Source organism: Nuphar pumila, chromosome 3 (genome assembly GCF_984573655.1).
Source record: "Nuphar pumila chromosome 3, dmNupPumi1.hap1.1, whole genome shotgun sequence".
Classification (NCBI taxonomy): Eukaryota; Viridiplantae; Streptophyta; class Magnoliopsida; order Nymphaeales; family Nymphaeaceae; genus Nuphar; species Nuphar pumila.
The window spans coordinates 57,095,286-57,115,098 of NC_143251.1; the positions used below are offsets into that span (position 1 = coordinate 57,095,286).

The window sequence follows — 19,813 nt, forward strand, 5'->3', positions numbered from 1 at the left end:
ACAATATTATTTGGTGTTTCTTAACGCATTTATCCACTACTAAACCCCATTCAATTTTCACAATTTTATATCTTTTAATGATACCTTTTAAAACACCACCACCAATCTAAGCTAACCATGTTAAGTTGCAAGGCCGACAAATAGCTCGTCACCTGCCAATGTATCCTTAGTTATGCAATGGGACAATTTTGCATGTGTTCAAACATTTCACAAAATCAAATCATTAAATCAAGCCATGAATGTGTACTTATATTTCGAGGTCAAGTCTTAGTCTAGCAATCAATTTGGCAACACAAACAAGTTGAAACTGACTATGATAAGTAGGATTTCTCATAGAAATATATTAAGCAAGTGGTGCATAAGTTGTAGACCAATGCTCAATTTTTTCTAGTACAGACATGCTATATTAAGCAAATGCTATATTAAGCAAATGCTATATTAAGCAAGTAGACCAATGCTCAATCATTTCTAGTATAGATAGGCTATATTAAGTAAGTGGTTCATTTTGCTCTATGTTCAATAAGAGAAATGAGTCCCTAAGAAAAACACAAAAGCTAATTTTATAGCAGTGCTTGATACAAGACTCAAGTTTATCTTCATTTCCTACATAAATGGGAGCATAAAAAACAGAAAGGTTTTATGTCCATAATGCAAGGCAAAGTAGTAAAAAGATGGTTTCAATGTTCATATTAACATACAGCTTATCATCAATGTGTAACTTAAAAATTATCAATAAGCTTAAATACCAACACTAACATTATCTTAACTAGTATCCTTCAACAAGTGATGTTTTCAATTAAATTTCCACAAGTTGAATATTTTACGAGATCAAAGCTTAGAGAATGACTGCTCCTTATCTTAAATTCAACATACACATTTACTTGGTCACAGTAAATAAGATCACCAAGGGATGTCGATATACTAAACTACCACAAGTAGATGGCATCCTAGCATAGACTCCACAATACACCACTCAACATAATGGAACAGAAAACATAATAAATTAAAGCACTTCAATCAAGCACATAGATTTACTTAAACCCATTAACAGTTTTCCAGAGACAATGAACTAGGACGAAACTGGTGTGCTGAACGTGATTGATATTGAATGCCATGCAATGTTGCATTTATCGTCTCAAAACCCATATCAGAACGGTTGGCAATACGAGTGTATCGTATCATACCATATCATATCGTAAGATACGAAAAAAACACATTTTAAAAATCACAAAAAAACACAAAACAATCAGAATTTTTTTCAAAAGAAATTAGAAAAGAACATAGAATAAAATAGAACAAAAAAGGAAATCAAATTTAAGCATTATGAACAATTAAGCAAACACATGAACTACTATAACATGTGAAACAATATTGTAACAAACTAACAACTAGCAACTAACAAAACAAAAGGTTTACTATTAAAGAGTAACATTAGGAAGCAAACAAAAGAAAAAAAGTTTTGAATAAACAAATTATAACAATAGCATAAAACAATAACTAAAAAATTAAAAATATGACCACAAAGATAATTGAAACGCATTTCAGTAGTCAAACTACAATATAAGTAAACATAATTAGGAAAATTGAGCATGAATAATTATGTAACAATTATTAAATATAAAAGTTATAGTTATGATGTTATAACAATGTATCCATTACATATACCAAAAGAATAAAGAGAAAAAAAAAGTAATGTCATTTGTAAGTAGTAAGCATTAAAAAAGAGAAGTTTCATAATGTCATTAATTAGTTTCACTAATTACAATAAACACAAGAGTTGAATAATATGTGCTCTTCCATAATAATATTTCTCTTCTTTCATTTCTCTCTTGTCTTCACTAATCACAATAAATTAAGAAGAATCTTTTATTTTCTTTTGTTCACATAACTTATGAAATAAGTGAATAAGACCCTAATAAAATCATATTTATGTAAAAAGTTGTCACTAAAAGTGAAAAAGGATAAAAATAAATTGTTTAAAAATTTTCAACACAAAAAAGTGAAAAAATTGGGGCATGTATTGTACGGCATGTTTCAGACTGATATATATTGTATCTCATGGGTCAGAGATACTGTGATACATCATATCATATCATACGATACAATACTAATAACACTGATGCCATGTCTCATCTCAAAGTTGTTCAACCAGAAGTTAAGTTGTTTTTCTTTTTTCAAAATGACCCAAAATAGTAACCCATTGAAACTTTGGGTGCAACACCCCATACCTATGATGAAGCATCTTTAACATGACCTGCCCACTTTTGTCTAACACCTAAATAATGATCTAGCATAGTTTGTGTAAATAAGTGAAATATCATTGCTGAAAAAGATACATTCTTATAAGTTGTTATGATAAATTATAATAATTCTTTCCACACAACATTCAAGACTGCTTTTTAACCACAATTTGATACAATGCCAAGCCTAACAAGATATAACAGAACGAAACTGATAAATGTGAATGACCATTGTTAATCATCTGACTATTGTGTGGGGAGGGAACAAGCATGCCTTAAAAACGTCTCACAATAGCATTCTTCAAATAATAGAAATGTACTGCATGTTATCCATCCTACAAAATGGGTGCATTTCATCCATTTGATAATCACTTGCAGACACCCCTCATTCTTCAAAATCAATTTGTTGAACTGGATGACCTAAACAACTATTCAAATAAATCACAGGATTTTATCAGTATTCCAATTAAAACAACATTTTCTACATTTTTGTTAAATGCAAAAGAGAAAATTTTAAATTAAAGGATGCAGTGGATGCACAACTTATTCTAGAAAGATTGATGTGTACAGGAGATCAACCTAATAGAAATAGCCATTTCAGACATTCTTTCAAAATTTTGAATTCAAAAAAGCAGTTAGCAGCCTATTAGTAAGTCTAGATTCATTTGTAGCATCTCAGTTCCATTGTTAATAGCAATCCAAATTATTTAAGCATGCCTTTCTTTGGAACAAATGTATCCTACACTCAGCTTTCTTCATAACATGTATACTTTTTATTGCCAAAGAAAATTCTAACCACTCTTGGCCCCAAAACAAAGATCACTATTGCATTCCAATCAAGGCGTTATACCAAATAAACATAGCCTTAAAGAAAAGAAAATCTTAAAAAAAGGGGAATGTGAATTTACAGAAGGGGAAACAGAGAGAGGGAATATTTACTCACGGTTTTAGTTGATCGGGTGATGCTTCCTCTGGAGATTGAAGATAAATCAGTTTTCTTCAGTAGACCAAAAGAGAGGAAGAAACAGGGGAAAGAGGAAGGAGTTGCGTGAAGGAGGAGAGCACATGGAAGGGTGAAAACGGTTGATGAAGGCTTTCCCTTCGTGCCTCTTTTAAAGAGGGGGAAGAAGGTTCGGGAAGAAGGGCAGTTAGAGATGAGGGGGAGAGGAAGAGGATCGAGGCGATGCCATCCATCGCCCCCCTCCCTGCGGTTCCTTGCAACGACAGGCCGTTGGGAAATTTAAAAAATTTCAATAACAAGGCTCATTTTAAAAAAAATTCTTAAACGGGGGTTTTAGCAAAAGAGGGGTTTCAACAAGTAGATAAAACTACTCTTTTTTTGAATTTTTGAAGAAAAATCCAAAAATATAAGGGAAGCATGAAGGTTTTAGCAAGCGGGAACCCAAATGAAGTTTTTGAAGGGTTTTTGTAAAAATTCTTATTTGAAAGTATTCAAGATTTTCTAAAATGAGGTTTTTGGAAAATATCGGGTTACATTTGAAAATTGGGATTCCAGAATGGATCCGGGTCCGATTTGGATCGGAAATTGGCTCAGGAATGAAAATTGAGTTTGGATTCCAGCGAATCCGAGAAATGAATGAAATTTTGGTTAAAAATTAACCCAATTATTTCAGAAGACGAAGGTCAGGGGTAAAGAAGGATTTTTTGGAAGATTTGGGGTGTTCACAATCTGCCTAAGTGCAATCCTTATGCTAATGAAGAAATGCATATGCATTTGCCTAAGTACAATGCTTATGCTTATAAAGAAATGCAAATGCATTTGCCTAATTGCAATGCCTATGCTAATAAAGAAATGCATAGACTGATTGTATTGCCCAAGAAAAATAGCTGCGACATTGAGATTTTTTAGCTGGCTAATTTGTTTTAGATTTATGTTGGAGTGGTTAGATTATCATCAGACCTTATTGGCGTATTCAAAACTCTCTCTCAAATACAGAATTTGCTCTTAAGATAATGATGATAATGATTCCTCTATCTCTACCGCTCCTAACCAAACATAACCTAGATCAAAGAAAGGAACCTTCTCCCTAAAGGTTAGGAAAATATGGTGTCCATTATCAAGCTATCATGATATATTTTATATAATTTTTAGTATCAGTGACTTTCTATTGATGATATGATGTTTTCATGTATTTACAGTTGCTCTGGCTTGCTTAACTGGGAAAGTGATTACATAAATCCATCACATCAAGGAGCCCCCAAACCTGACATCATACTGTTTACAGAATCAACAGTATTAGCCAGCAGGGAATAAGAATTTCATTGCTTGATTTTTGTTACAACCTTTTTCAGATTACATATAAAGGGAGTTTATTAAGTAGATTTGCTTGTAGCAAGCCATAATAAGCCTTGCTGATAAATCAATCATCTGCCATTTCAATCTTATTACAACTTGTGGGTTTCCTTTTTTACCGGTATGCTTGCTTTTGGATGTATTTGTTGTTACTCTCACATTGTGAGGTGCAACCTAATGTTCATATAAAATTCACTAGCGATCACTGAAAAAATGAGCAAAATTTTCACCCAGCTTACCGATTTATCATTTCATCTGCAATAAACCAACACTGGCAATTGATGCTTGAAAGTAATGCGGGACCCTCTTGATGCGTGTGATGACTCCAAGGTGGACACGTATCATCCCTGAGTCTGTGATATGAAACGTTGTTCTTGAAAATCGGACAGTTGTGATCATCATGTATGGTAAAAGTTATTTAGGATAAAAATGTGGGTCTTAGATTTGGGCTATGATTTTTCTTACATAATTGTCTAGGGCTCTATATGATGGATCATTTTCACTGGTAAAGTAGGGATTTTGGATTTTTTGTTATTTGGTGTTATCCAAAACTTCAAGCATTTTAGTATTTTCTTTTTTAGTTATGCAAAACAAAGAAAAACCGTGCCCTCTGTTTTTTTTTTTATCCGATCGTTCCAGCTCATGCATTTTCCAATCTTCTGATCAGTTCAAGATTTGTAACATTGTTCTCTTTGGGGTGGGGGCGACAGAGGAAGGGTTGCGTTGTGATATAGTGTCACAAGGTCACACCTCAACTTGGTTTGGATACCGAACACCTCAGATGCAATTAGGTCCGATTAGTACATGGTCTCGGGTATAGTTTGTGAAATTTTATACCAGACCTGGATCCGACCTGAGTTTCGATTAAGACCCACAAATTTTCAATGTAAAAATAATAAAAAAATATTACTTTACAAGGTATGGTACGGGTCTGGTTCATGTAGTTCTTATCTCTGAGTATGATTTCTTTTATAGTAGACCCGAGTCTGGATCAGATACTATACTCAAAAATCTGGTCCCACCACCTGAGTCCCAACCAAACCCTACCCGTTGACACCTCTTAGATGCAATGCAAGCCCCTCGTACGGATGTTATTCTTTTTTGCTCCTCAGTCTACTGGGTTTTAGCAGCCGTTTCCAACTGTCACTAGGCAGGTTCTTGGGTAATGGCCCGTGATTTCTCTGTAAAGGGGAAGTATCACCAAGGAGATACCTCCATACCATTGTCAAGCAAAAACCATTACAAATTTCCATCAGTTACCCTAATATGACATACATCAAAGAAACTAGACAAAGCTGGAACTATCATCTCCGTATTACATATACCTACAAGTCCATGAACCAACTAATCTCCTAGAATAATGGCTTCTACACGTGCATCCTTGCAATGACTGCACAGATGTAGAAACGAGTTTCACTGTGAATCCCAAATATTCAGAGGCGACGAAGTTTGAATAGATCATCGCCAACACCTTAAAATTTGGAGGCAGGTGGTGGAGCATATTAATTATCTCTACATGGATATTTGGTAGGGGAACTCAGAGCCCTTGAATTTTGTAATTTTTTCCCCTTAATGAATTTCAGTTTATGAACAACTGGATATCTTTGGAATATAATTTTAAAACTTGAAACTGGGAAAAAGACAGATGTTCCTCAAAGGTTCTTGCAAGCCCAAAACGTTATAACGAAAGCAACTATCATGCTCAACTTAACAAAAGACTGCTAAATTTATCTCACAAAGTTATGACTGTCTCCAAGAGTTTCTACAGGAGGGACTGCTCAGTACCGCACACTCCTGAGCAAAGATCAACTTATCTGATCTCACAGCTTTCGCATATATATATGCCAATGAGGTTCACAACCCTTTCTACTTTAGCGTGACACAAAGAGCATATGTAATATTACGTGATATTCAAAAGAATCAAAGTTCCATTTTTGTATACAGGCAAGTAAAGGCGTTAGTAGATGCAGAAGATTTATTCATGAATTTTGAACACAATAAGAGCCATTTCCTGTCAATATCAATCGCGCTAATGTATTACTATTTGTGAGTTTTTAAAAATCTTTTCATTATTTTGTGAGGCTTTGCCATGCAATGAACTTCCCAAAATCATCAAGAAATTTTTTTAATGTCGCCTATTTCCAATATATATATATATATATATATATATATATATATATATATATATATCATTGTCATTTTTATAGTTTTTAATTATTTAAAAAATTGTATATATGTTTTCAAAGTTTTCTTACAATTTTCAAGTATATACTCATATTTGTTTTAAAATTTTAGTTTATTGCCATATTTTCCCTTGCTGAGAAAATACCGAGAATGGGATTTTGTGACTACGTTAGTGGGAACATTTCGAAAACATGGGTCCTACTCAGATTGCTGATCCAAATGGATCTGACCCATTTTCCAGCATGATTTAAAGTAAAAAAATAAGTGGAGAGAAGTTTTCTGCTTTTGCGTTGATCCCAGTGTGATCAAAATCAATCTGAATCAGACTGAAGTTGATAGATTTAGATCCAATTAGGCCCTTAACGATTCGAAACAGCATGAATCGAGCAATTTATGTCTTGAATTGGTTCGCTAAGTCTTTTTTTTAATATAATTATTAAAAATAAAACTAAACAAAAAAAATCCTTGAAATGGTCTGATTAAAAAAAAACTAGATTTGATTCAATTAGTGACGGATTGCATATTTTTGTCATTTTTAAAATAGTTTTTGGATAATTTTGTTATTTTGGTCTAAGACTTTCTTACCCCTCTTGGCAGGGATGCCGATGAATCGGATTTTATCCATTTAATTGCATTTGGTAAGCCAAAACCATATCTGATTATAAGAAGAGCAGATCTGTGATCTATCAAGTCACTGACATCTTCACAGTCTATTGCTTCATCCCACAACGACCTATGTTGTGGACGGTGAGGATGCCAAATAACTTTTCTAAAAGTGATTTGTCAGGTCACATGCTCTCGATTATAAGTGAATGCAGATACGGTTTTGAGTTTTTTTGCAACCAAATCCAATAATTATCTGAATTTGAGGGATATCTGAATTTGTTTACATTTAAAAAAAAAACACCATCCTAATCGAATCTGTTTAGCCAACATCTGTTCAGTAGGATATGGTATTGGAAACATCCTATCCCAATATGAACCATTTACATCCCTACCTCTTGGATTGGTTGAGATTTTGGTTGGATGTAACCTTTATTGAATTCGACTGATCATGTATTGGCTAATTGGATTCGGATGGAGAAAGGCTAATACTGAATCTGATTATTTACATGAATTGGATCTAGATGTCCGTCAGAATCAGATATCCACGAATTCGATTATAAAATTCTATGTCGAATATGAATCTCATAATTAACTGGATTCGTAATAGCAGCCAGATTCGAGTTAGGTCTTCGATAACATCCGAACCGTTGAAGCAACCTCTCCAACTATAATGGGGGAAGCAAAGGGCTCCATCTCAAATTAGGGTTAGGGTTTTGTCTTGTAGAGCAGGGATGGCTTGCCGCCACAGCAGAGAACGCAAAATTTTTCCGGTGATTGGAGAGATATCGGGCGGTCTCACGGTATTTTACCATGAGATCTCTCTATCTCTTTCTCTAGTTTTTAAGCATCGTATTTTTTTTTGGATAATTTTCTCGGTTTTGTGTTCGTTGGTGTTTTTTGCCATTTAGGGTTTTAGCCTTTTCTGGATATTGGTTGGAATATGCTAATAGGTAGTTTTTTTTCTTCTTTTGAGTAGTTCAAGGAGTTTGTTTTCGGAACTTGTTTCAGATTTTTGTTACGCACAATTAAATCGAGGTGCTTGATAATCGTTGTGAGTCCATCTGTTTGCTGGATAATACGTTTTAAGAAAAAAAATTAGCGTATTCATAAGAATTACAATGCCTTAATGGAGATTGGTGAAGGTACGATTGGAACACCACTGAGTATGAACTATTGCAGTTAAATTAATACTGAATCTTTGATTGGTAGAATAGATACTTTAAAAGGTTTTGAGTCTCACTAGTGAATTTGTGTTATACTGCAGTTGGGACGACATCTTAAAGACTATGTTTATTTGGGATAACGCCCTGATTGGAATGCAATAGTGATTTTTGTTTTGGGGCAAAGAGTGGTTAGAATTTTCTTTGGCAATAAAAATTATACATGTTGTGAAGAAAGCTGAGTGTAGGATACATTTGTTACAAAGAGAGTCATGCTTAAATAATTTGGACTGCTATTAACAATGGAACTGAGATGCTACAAATGAATCTAGAGTTCCTAATAGGGAGCTAATTGCTTTTTTGAATTCAAAATTTTGAAAGAATGTCTGAAATGACTATTTGTGTTAGGTTGATCTCCTGTAGACATCAATCTTCCTGGACAAGCTGTGCATCCACTGCATCCTTTAATTTGAAAATTTCTCTTTTGCATTTGACAAAATTGTAGAAAATGTTATTTTAAATGGAATACTGATAAAATCTTGTGATTTATTTGAATTGTTGTTTAGGTCATCCAGTTCAACAAATTGATTTTGAAGAATGAGGGGTGTATGCAAGTGCTTATCAAATGGAAGAAATGCACCCATTTTGTAGGATGGATAACATGCAATACATTTCTATTATTTGAACAATGCCATTGTGAGACATTTTCAAGGCATGCTTGTTTCCTCCCCACACAGTAGTCAGATGATTAACAATGGCCATTCACATTTATCAGTTTCGTTTTGTTATATCTCGTTAGGCTTGGCATTGTATCAATATGTGGTTAAAAAGCAGTCTTGATTGTTGTGTGGGAAGAATTATAATAATTTATCATAAAATCTTATAAGAAAGTACCTTTTTCAGCAATGATATTTCACTTTTTTTACACAAACTATGCTAGATCATTATTTAGGTGTTAGACAAAAGTGGGCAGGTCATGTTAAAGATGCTTCATCATAGGTATGGGGTGTTGCACCCAAAGTTTCAATGGGTTACTATTTCGGGTCATTTTGAAAAGAGAAAAACAACTTAACTTGTGGTTGAACGTCTTTGAGATGAGACATGGCATCAGTGTTATCAGTATTGTATCGTATGATATGATATGATATGATGTATCACAGTATCTTTGACCCATGAGATACAATATACCCTCCTAAATTGGAAAATGAAGCATATCGGTCTGATACATGCCCCAACGTTTTCACTTTTTTGTGTTGAAAATTTTCAAACAATTTATTTTTATCCTTTTTCACTTTTAGTGACAACTTTTTACATAAATATGATTTTATTAGGGTCCTATTCACTTATTTCATAAGTTATGTGAACAAAATAAAATAAAAGATTCTTCTTAATTTATTGTGATTAGTGAAGACAAGAAAGAAATGAAAGAAGAGAAATATTATTATGGAAGAGCACACATTATTCAACTCTTGTGTTTATTGTAATTAATGAAACTAATTAATGAGGACATTATGAAACTTCTCTTTTTTAATGCTTACTACTTGCAAATGACATTACTTTTTTTCTTCACTTTATTCTTTTGGTATATGTAATGGATACATTGTTATAACATCATAACTATAGCTTTTATATTTAATAATTGTTACATAATTATTCATCCTCAATTTTCCTAATTATGTTTACTTATATTGTAGTTTGACTACTGAAATGCATTTCAATTATCTTTGTGGTCATATTTTTAATTTTTTTAGTTATTGTATTATGCTATTGTTATAATTTGTTTATTCAAAACTTTTTTTCTTTTGTTTGCTTTCTAATATTACTCTTTAATAGTAAACCTTTTGTTTTGTTAGTTGTTAGTTTGTTACAATATCGTTTCACATGTTATAGTAGTTCATGTGTATGCTTAATTGTTCATAATGCTTAAATTTGATTTCCTTTTTTGTTCTATTTTATTCTATGTTCTTTTATAAAAAAATTTCTGATTGTTTTGTGTTTTTTTTTACTTTTAAAATGTGATTTTTCCGTATCTTACGATATGATACGGTACGATACAATACACTCGTATTGCCAACCCTTCTGATATGGGTTCTGAGACGATAATTGCAACATTGCATGGCATTCAATATCAATCACGTTCAACACACCAGCTTCATCCAAGTTCATTGTCTCTGGAAAACTGTTAATGGGTTCAAGCAAATCTATGTGCTTGATTGAAGTGCTTTAATTTATTATGCTTTCTGTTCCATTATGTTGAGTGGTGTACTGTGGAGTCTATGCTAGGATGCCATCTACTTGTGGTAGTTTAGTATATCAACATCCCTTGGTGATATTATTTACTATGACCAAGTAAATGTGTATGTTGAATTTGAGATAAGGAATAGTCATTCTGTAGGCTTTGATCTCCTAAAATATTCAACTTGAAGAAATTTAATTGAAAACATCACTTGTTGAAGGATACTGGTTAGGATAATGTTAGTGTTGGTGTTTAAGCTTATTGATCATTTTTAGGTTACACATTGATGATAAGTTGTATGTTAATATGAACATTGAAACTATCTTTTTACTACTTTGCCTTGCATTATGGACATAAAACTTTTTTGTTTTTTATGCTCCCATTTATCTAGGAAATGAAGATAAACTTGAGTCTTGTATCATGCACTGCTATAAAATTAGCTTTTGTGTTTTTCTTAGGGACTCATTTATCTTATTGAACATAGAGCAGAACACACCGCTTGCTTAATATAGCCTATTTGTACTAGAAATGATTGAGCATTGGTCTACTTGCTTAATATAGCATGTCTGTACTAGAAGTGATTGAGCATTGGTCTACAGCTTATGCACCACTTGCTTAATATATTTCTATGAGAAATCCTACTTATCATAGTCAGATTCAACTTGTCTGAGTTGCCAACTTGATTGTTGGGCTAAGACTTGACCCCGAAAGATAAGTACTCATTCATGGCTTGATTTAATGATTTGATTTTGTGCAATGTTTGAACACATGCAAAATTGTGCCATTACATAACTATGGGTACATTGGCAGTTGACATGAGCTGTTTGTCGGCCTTGCAACTTAACATGGTCAGCTTAGATTGGTGGTGGTGTTTTAAAAGGTATCATTAAAAGATATAAAATTGTAAAAATTGAATAGGGTTTAGTAGTGGATAAATGCGTTAAGAAACACCAAATAATATTGTTGAAAATAGTTAAGAAAGAATCATATTATGGTTTTTGATCCATTAGATTTTGTATAGGGAAGTATTGATAACCAATAATACATAAACCATGTCTAACAACCATGTTGATGAATAACACTGATGCACCAGCTGAAAAGAGAGAATAGTGGACAGTCAAATTAATGGTTTAACTGTGACAAGTAATGGTGTTGAGTTAGTTATTATTACTTTTTTCTTGTAAAAGAATACCAGTTGCATTTGGGGTCCCTTTGCATGGATGAAAGTTCTCATTGATGTTAATTCTTGCCAATCCTGCAACATTTTTGTTTGGGTAAAGCCAGAAAGAAAATTGTGAAGTCTTCTTCACTCTCTGAAGAACATGGACAACACCGGGATTTTTCAAGGGAACTCTCTTTATCATCTCTCTAGGTGGTAATTTAGATTCTTTCAAATTATGGGGCTCACTAATTATGCATGGGTTCCATTATTTCTGTTTCTCAAAACTCTAATTTAATAAGATTCCTATTTACCACCTAAATTCTCCAGTCAAACCCCAAATGCACTGTTAGAACTCCTAGAAAATAGAGAATATAGAACTGAGATGATCAGTAAACACCAAATCTGCTGAGAATTCAAATTATCACTTAAGAAGTGGTAAAAGAATTCTTTTAGAAAGGTTGGTGTGGTTTTGATGAAAATATAGATATTGTAATTTTACAATTTCCTTTATTCACTTACCCAAATAAGGAAACTATGAGCCTGTTGAGAATTCTCATGAAAGAAAATTCTCAACCAGTGTATCCAAAAAACACTGGAGGGGGAGTATTGATGTTGCCAAGCATAAATGCACATATCAAAGGTGCTCTCGGTACCACTTGTACGGCCATAGGCTTTAGATGTTTCAACCCAGATAAATTAATTATAGTCAAAGCACATTAAAAAGATGAAATTAATAAATTTATTTGTTGCTTTTAACTGCAAAGCACTGGCTTTGTAATAAAAGGATGGGGCTCAATCTTGGGCATTTTGATGCGCTTTTGCTCAACTTGAAGTTGCAGTACAGTGAGGCAGATTTGCAATAAAAGAAGGTTAAAAGTTATTATCAGTGACATTGGTCTTCATAGTGTTGGTGCCCAAAAAAGTGTCCTTGAGGCCTTGCTGTGCAATGCCTTGAGTCAAGTGGATAATTTCGTGTTTGAGCAATATTCTACCCCATTGTACTTTTCTTAATTGTAGGGTGCTGGTAACTTATAAATATATGATTTATAAGAGACAAGTGTGAGCTGGATTCTTGAAATAGTTTTGAATAACTTTCAATTATGTGTTGTCTTGTGGCATTTTCTTGAAGTCTTTATATTATTACTGCCAAATACTTTTTTTTTGTGTATACAAGATGGATTCTCAAGTGAAGCTTGCAGTTGTCGTCAAAGTGATGGGAAGAACAGGGTCGAAAGGTCAGGTGACTCAGGCAAGAGTCAAGTTTCTGGATGATCAAAATCGGCTCATCATGATGAATGCGAAAGGGCCTGTCAGAGAAGGTGACATCCTTACTCTGCTAGAGTCTGAACGTGAAGCAAAGAGGTTGCGCTGATGGTATCTTAATCTTAGTGAAGGTTTTGGATATGTTTCTAGGGAGTGGTGGTTTGTACTGCTTATACTTTTTGAGTTTGCAATTGCTTCTAGGGTGTTCTTTGCCACTGCTGTAGAACCCGTTGTGGGTACGTTGCCGATTTGTGTTTTAGTACTGGATTAAGTTTTGATGTGATCTTGCTTTTGCAGCACCGATGATATTAGTTGGATACCCGTTATGGGGTTTGTGTGTGTGTGTGGTTTGCACCTCTTTTATTATCGTAGTATCTGATTGTCTTGATCACCATCACCATTTCTATTTTGGTCCCCGTAATGATTTTGGCCTGAATTCACAATTTGCTCTGCATCAGTCTCTGATTTTGTGGTTTAAGTCGCCCAAAAGTTTTATTATTCTAAAACAATTCTGGGTTGTGTTTTGACCTACCGCATCCTGATTGTTAACTTAGTGGGCCAAACAGGTGGGTTATGGGTCATTCCTAGTATTTGGGTCCAATAAAAGCCGGAGCAAAAACCGCAGCAGATCCAGTCATCGGGTATAAAGTACTCAGGCCACAAAAAGCACAGAAAATCACTGCACGTGATTTTCTGTGTTGCAAAATCGTTTCTCGCATAGCGTTTTTATGTATGTGTTTTACACAAAATTGCTACACGCTTAGCAATTTTTTGTGTTTTGTGTGGCCCTAGTACTTTTATAATCAGGCACAGGGGTTTGCAGTAGACCTGGAGGGATTGGCCTAGGTCTGGGAAATGAGACGAACCACTTATGGAGTGGCTGCTTGTGCTTGGTTCGTAGTTTGAATTCGCCAAGCCAATCAATAACAAAGGTTCTTGGCTTGGGTGAGCTTCTCTAGACTCATTAAGATGTAATTAATATATTTTAAATAAATGTTATATCATAGGATTGGTTTATGGTTTGCAAACAATGGAATAATTGATATATTTTAAATAGAAAATGAAAACCTACCCAATAAGAAATATTTATTGGATTTTAGGTGTTCTTTTGAAATTCTGTCCTTACAGATGTGTTCAACATGATTGATTTACTAGAAATTGACACTTGGATCATGCATTTTCGATGAAAAAGATGGTATTTGAAGCCTAAAAAAATTATTAAATTGTAGGTTGTTGATTTTTGAAACTTTATGAAAACATTTCCATGCATCAGACTCAAATGCTCAGGAACTGATTCCTATAAAAACAACTGCAGATCACATCTCTAAGGTCAGATTTTTGAAAAAACACTGAAAATCTGTTAAATGTTTCTTATTGGGTAGGCTTGAGAGGTTTTCTATTAGGTAAGTTTTCATTTTCCATTTTAAGTATTTCTTATGAAAAGTAATCATATTGTATTGGGAAAATGACATGTCTCCTTAAATGCCTTACAATTTTTGAAATCCGCTCTTCCAAATTTACAAATGCTCAAATTTTTAGGATATTTTTTACCTTTGGCATGAGCAAACCTCTTGAGGTTTGTGCGATATATAGATACATTGTTTCGATCTTGCAATCTCACTAAAAAAATGCATTCATACGGCGATTTTGTGGACTTCACAAAGATTTCATAATCATATTTACGAACCTTCTATAACTGAAATCTATGTACCTTTGCAAATACTGTACGAAATTCACATATATAAACGACATTCGTGAGTTGTTGTGCGAATCTCCTTTAAGTAACTGATTTTCAAGAAAGTTCGCAAATATATGATGACATTCACATATTAATGTTTGCGAATGTCCTTGACCTTTGTACTCTAGTCAATCTTCGCAAATAAGGTACTACCTTCGCATATATATTACGACATTCACGAGCTACCTTGCGAATCTTCTTAAGTAAATGATCCTCATGGAGGTTCATAAATTTATGGTGGCATTCACATATAATTTTTGGGAATGTCCTCGACCTTTCCATTTTGTCGTTGCAGATTTACGTTATATATGTGGAAGTTTTGAATCATTTACAAAGTTCTCAAACATTCACAAATTTGATAATTGACTTTGATTGTGATTTTTTCTAGTTTTTGTGAATATTCGTACGAGCATAAATGCAACGATCGTAAATATAAAAGCGATGGTTCACATTTTAGGGTTATTTTCATATAAACTAGGTTTTTTGTGGTCTCCAACGTTCTTTTCTATGAAAAAAAAATTGACGACTATTTTTTGCCACATTTTGATGCACAGAAGTCGACTCTTCTGAGCATAGGAGTTGACTCACATGCCAAACAGAGCATATATCACACTCGAGAGTCGACTCATAGTAAAAGGGGTCAACTCTCTATAGAGTGAGTTGACTCTCCCACTGTAGGAGGTCAACTCTAAGTCTTCCAGGATCGACTCATCTGAAAAGTGTTAGCTCAAAAGAAAACATGGGTCAACTCTCATTTTAAAAGGAGTCGACTCTTCAAGAGATAGTCGACTCTCAGTATGCCAGGGTTGACTCTTCTGAAAAATGTCTGCTCAAAAGAAAACATGGGTCAACTCATTCTAAAAGGAGTCAACTCTTCTAAAATAAAGAGTCAACTCCTCTAAACAAGGGTCAACTCTTTTAAAATGAGTCGACTCTGGAGAAATAAGAGTCAGCTCTTCATTTTAAAAACATAGGTCGATCCTATATATAGAGAGAGGAGTCAACATTCAAAAGTAGGGGTCGACCCTCATATCTAGTTATCCTTTTGGAAAACAGCAGGGGTTGACTCTTGTTCAGCATGGGTCAACTTCTACACTTTGAAGAATCAAGGAGCTCTACTAAAACCTCATTTTGAGCTATAAAACTCTACCTAACAGTGGTTTTACCTCATCCAACTTCATTCCATCATGCTAAGAGTTAAAACAAAAAAGCACACTATATACGATTCATAAAAATCCTAAGCTTAACATAAATTTAAGCAATCATAAGATGAATATGAGCTTAAGTCACTCAAACTAGCACATATGCATATTTCAACCCAAGATTTAGCACTAACAAGTTTTTAAACACAAATTTCAATCTCAAACCGTATTAACATAGCTTTCGCCCAAAAAGTCAAAACTTAACACAAATAAAAAGCATGTAAATCCAAGATTATCTATGACTTTTTGAGAATTATCGACAATGAGTTTTTTGGTAAGCACATCTTTAACGGCTAAATTAGTTATTTTTTTAAATGATATAAATTATTTATTTTTTTAAAACATTAGCATGAGTCAGTTATTTTATAGAAGAATTGCATGGTTTTCATGTTATCTTTTCATGTTCAATAGCCTATTCTATTTCTATTTCTATTTCTTTTTCTTTTTCTTTTTCTTTTTCTTTTTTTAAATCATTTGCTAGTGAGTGTCCGTTGGTCATTTTATTTCCTTAACGATTGGTATGCTTCTATCATTGAATTTGGTTGTTTATCTTTTGCATATCTTGTATTATAAAAATAAGTAGAAAACACTTGCAAGTTTTTTTTTGTATTTTCAATAGCATATTCTGTTAGTTTTTTGTAATGCTTTTTCAAGCCTATTCTTTATATTCGTTGCCCACTTGTTTACCTTTATTCCTCATTTTATTATTGTAGGAAATTCTGAACTTGTTTATTATAAAATGATGATTGAAGATTGTCTCGAAGGCCACCCCACCCACACCATGTGCTATATTTGGAACACAACAGGAAAACCCAAAAAAAAAATATACTTCATACAATGTAGTACATAGTAAGCTTGACAAGTGAGTAGAGAAAGACTCTGCTCTGTGGACAAAAGCTTGTGTCAGATATTTTTTCACAAAAAATGCAGCCTCAGTAAGCTGAGACAAAAAAATTTGTGCTCAAACAAGCAACAACTAACACTTAGTATGGCTTTAATCTAGGGCTAAAGCTAAAAAAAAGGTTGAAGAGTTTGTGGTCACATTCATGTCTCCTATCCCAAAAGCATCTAAGGACGGGGGGGGGGGGGGGGGGGGGGCAGGAGAACTCATGTGTATAATCGATGGTGAAGAAGTTCAAGTCATTGACTCAGTCTGAGGCTATTGCTAACCTCAATGCCCGACTAGAAGAAATTGGAGATGCGGCTACTTCTAGTGGCAATGGTGAGATAAAAAGGAAGAATGTGGAGAATAAAGGGAAAGAAACCTATACAAGGACAAAGGAAGTACCTCAACAGGGGAAGGATGTGAAACCTGAAATTGAGATGATTGTGGACAATATAGAAGTTGGAGATGCTTAGTTAAAGATTTATGTCAAAGGTTCTCAGGAAGTAAAGAGTGAGGGTCCTTTAGCTGGATCAGATAATAAGGTGGTAGATCAACCCTTAGAGGAGCAAGTGCATGCTTCGAGAAAGAGGTCAAAACAACAAAGTAGATCTGATGCTGGTAGACAAGTACTTTATTTTTTATTTTGTATATACATGTTTGTAAGATGTTTGCAATCATTATCAATTTTACATTCAATCATTGATTAAATTATTATATATGTTTGAAACATGTTTTTAAGATAGCTAGTTTGAATATTATATTTATTAAATTATCGTATATATGTGTGTGCATAAAACATATTTTTAGGATAACTAGTTTGATTGTTACAGTTCAATGTTAAAAATGCTACATATATGCATGTGTCTGAACTATATTTTTAAGATAACTATGTTGAGTATTGTAATTCATTGATTAAATTATCATACATATGTATGTTTGAAACTTATTTTCAAGATAATTAGTTTGAATATATACATATACATACATGTATATGTGTGTATGTGCGTGTGTATGTAAAACATGTTTTTATGATAACTAGTTTGATTATTGTAGTTCAATGTTTAAAATGCTGCATATATGTCTATGTCTGAAGCATGTTTGTAAGATAGCTATATTGAGTATTGAAATTTATTGATTAAATTGTTATATATTGAAGCATACAATTGTTGCTAGACACGTCGATGAATACACATGGAGAGCAACCTCACTTGTACACCTATATGCAAATTTAAGCAACGTAAGACGTAAAAGAAAAAACATCGCCTACATGTTGGTAGTGTTGGAGATATTTGTCCATTCATTATACCTCAACTTTTGATTTATACTCAAATATGATTTAACATTTTTTATGTACTATATTGTGTATTAATGTGTATTAATCCATTTATTGATCCTTACAGGTTTGGATATGAGAGCCCATATTTATTGGAAGGCCCTTGCAACATGACTGTGTTTTTAAATTTTTATGTGTTGCAATATGGAATAGGTCACACAATGAAGATGAAAATGTTCAAAGATGGTTAGGTCCTCAAATGGGAAGGGCGCTTTGCACTACAAAGTTTTATGGGATGACCAAGACACATGCAAGTATGCATGAAAAACAATTTCTTACATTATTATCAATAATGCAATATATGACTAACCATAAATGAAACTTCATTATGTAGGTAATGTGGTACCCGTTCGAAGACATAGAAGAAGAGGAGGATGTAGTTGTGCAAGCCATGGACATAACGATGAGGGACATTTGGTTGCACAACTTGAATGCAGTTGAGTGCCAACTGGCCAGTCGAGTGGTTCAGTGGTTTGGGCTAGTTCAACAACCATCGCATCGCCCTTGCTCAGTTAGCAAAAATATTTCCTTTTTGTGCGAAGGATTAAACAAATAAACTGAACTTAAAGGCTGACATGATGACGATGAGGATATCGACTTGTCATCCATCGTACCTACCCACGATGATGAGGATATAGTTGCAAATTGTCTCTTCACAAAGAGGGGCATTAAGGAGAGGAAGTTGGGGTGAAGATTCTGAAGCACAAAAGGACTGCAAGTAGAGCAGATACAAAGTTGCATCTTGCAAGGGCTGAAAACGCATGCTGAAGGATATGAAGTTTTATTGGGAGACACCGATGATGCATTCGAAGGTGAGTGGCTAAAGTTGTCATAGTTAAGGAGAACATATGGCAATAACAAAGTGAGACTACTGAAGAGGAAGATACCTTGTGTGGGAGGAAAGACCGATCATAGTCTACAGAGGGAGTTGAGGGCATTCTTGCTCTATTTTTTTGGCACATGTGTGTTCATCAACACTGATGGAAAATGATCTATGTATCTTATGTACAATTTATACAAGACCTAGATCATGTCAATAAAATCGCATGGGGGGTAGCTTCACTTGCACATTTATATGCAATTCTCAGTCAAGTGAAACAGGGAAGACAAAACTTTTTCGACATGCTGGTTTTGTTGGAGGTGTAAAAATTGATTCATTGATTTGATTTATATGAAAATATGATTTTGTGATCCTTAATATACTAATCTATATATTGATCCTTGCAGGTTTAGATATAGGAGCACACATCCATTGAAGGCCCTTTAGACATATCCTGGTGCATGGGGTTTTCACATATGACTACGTGGAGTAGGTCACATAATGGACAGAACATAGAAGAAGAGGAAGATGAAAGGGATGAAAAATAGAAGGGTCGTCCAGTAGGAAGGGTCCCTTGAAGTGCAAAGTTGTGCATGCTAACCAATGCATATGTAAGTATATGTAAAGCAAGTGATTCTATATTATATAAATAATGCAATATATTTATTA

At 33.9% G+C, this 19,813-nt stretch overlaps 1 pseudogene across 1 annotated transcript; it reads left to right on the forward strand.

The window, feature by feature from the left end:
* Positions 1 to 13,076: 13,076 nt before the first annotated feature.
* On the forward strand, positions 13,077 to 13,463 carry LOC149842937 (small ribosomal subunit protein eS28 pseudogene; annotated as a pseudogene). The gene has a single exon (XR_016430836.1). The product of XR_016430836.1 is annotated as a small ribosomal subunit protein eS28 pseudogene (transcript).
* The last annotated feature ends 6,350 nt before the right edge of the window (positions 13,464 to 19,813 follow it).